This window comes from Hoplias malabaricus, chromosome 15, assembly GCF_029633855.1.
Source record: "Hoplias malabaricus isolate fHopMal1 chromosome 15, fHopMal1.hap1, whole genome shotgun sequence".
NCBI lineage: Eukaryota > Metazoa > Chordata > Actinopteri > Characiformes > Erythrinidae > Hoplias > Hoplias malabaricus.
The window spans coordinates 6,347,605-6,349,673 of NC_089814.1; positions in this window are offsets into that span (position 1 = coordinate 6,347,605).

Below are 2,069 nucleotides of genomic sequence, written 5' to 3' on the forward strand. Positions count from 1 at the left end.
CACTACCTGCTGCGCCACCGTGCCGCCCATCTAAAATGCACATGGTTCTCATTAAAAAAAAAGCAACATTTTATCCAAAACTGAAAACCATTTCCAGATATTAATCCTAAACTAATGCCCTTTCACTGGAGAATATCCACAACACGATGCAAAATCCAAGAATAAATTCACTCCCTGAGTGTGCGGTAAAATGGATATTTTTAATGAGAGTTCCATGTATTCTCCACTAGATGGCAGTATATATTTTAAATTACAGCTTGTTTGAAAACCTGCAACCGCACTTGATTTATTCATGAATTTGTTATCAAACACTTAAAACAATGCATTTTCTTATAATAGTGAATTACGTTTTTATTATCATTACATTCATCATCACTGCTTATACATTTTCATCATAATTTTTAATGCTAGGATAATAGGTTACTGGGGGAAAACTGTTAGAAGAGATATACCAATAATAATTAATAAAAGCATTTCATCATCATCATCTTCTTCTTCTTCTTTGCTGCTTAATCCATTTCAGGGTTGAGATAGCATTTCATTATTAATGAAACAATTAAAAGAACAGGTAAATGTGTACTGACATGATTTCCCTAAGTCATTACATTCATTCATATAATCCATCCATGAGTTTACATAACGAATATACATGAAATAAATCAATATCATCATCGGTATTCTGACCCATGAGCATATCAATGACAAAAAGCTAAATTGATGTGAATATTTCAATCTGTAATTGGCTTTTTTGTTTTGCTTTGAATGTTAAGGCATTGTGCTGTCCTGAAATCATTTACTTGAATTTTAATAATGGATTCTCTTTCTTCACAGATGCCCATGTCAAGAAACATGAACTGACTAAATCCAGCCGATAAAGAAGACGCCAAGGGCTTAAAGGCTTAAGATAAGCGTACTTACATTTAAGATGAAAAGGTCAGACATGCAAATTTGATAAGCACTGCATAGGACATGCCTAAGTTTAAGTGTCACTAGAAATCCTGTCAGCTATTAAGCCTACTTGGGTAAACAATTCAGTGATTAGAAAATGACTAGACTGTTGGTTTAAAATTAGAATCATGAGTTTGCTTTTATCCGTTCTGTCAGATATGATGAACTACTGCAGATACGTCCAAAACCGTACCTTGCGACTGCATGCTCTACAAATATTTGCTCAGAGTAAAGGAGAATTAAAAAGATGTACATAATGCCTCTGCAGTTTCTCAACAATGAAAAGTGAAAGACATTTTTATTGAGTTTCCCACTGTTTAGATTTATTGTGAGAAAAAGAGGCAAGGAATCTCACGCTTCCTTTCATGTTTTAGCAAAGTTCTCAGTTAAATGTCACACTGTGTTCAGTATTGCTCATATTTATCGACAACTGAAGTATAGACAGAAGCTAGGCATGCTAGATAAGACCAAATATGAAGCCGTATTTACCAGGAATAGTACTAAAATACGTCTAACAAAGATCAATGTCAAACGTTACCAGCTCTGTTCTGGAGACATAGTGCACTACTTTAGTGTAGAACCAGAAAATCCTAATAGAGCACTATATAAAAAGAATTGTGCCATTTGTGCTTCACACACAGTTTAAACCTTTGTGGTGTATAAACAGGGCTAAATATGAATGCATTTCTGGCCCCTGTACCCAAATAGTGCATTAATACGGAATTATTCATAATGCACAATGTGAAGAGTAGAAAGCAACTGAGATGAATAGAATGATTCAAATAATTCACTATATGGAAAGTGAGGAGCCATTTTAGGCTCACACAGATTTTACCCGTGGTAGGGATTTTTCTTTCCTTCTGTATTTAAATAGTGCATTATATCTCCAGTACACTGTGCTATATCTCGAGAATGGAGCCGATTCTGTAGGTCATTGCACTAATGAATAGGCAGTAAGGAGCCATTTGAGAGTCACAGAGAAAGAGCTGAACCCCCTGTTGTGGGTAAAAACGACAAGCTTGGCTTATTCCTGAGGGCCTTTGGTGTTTTCCAGACAGGGCAGTGTGCAGCAAAGCCTTGTGGGAAGCAGGTTTGGTTTGTCCACAGCAAGAAAACAGGGA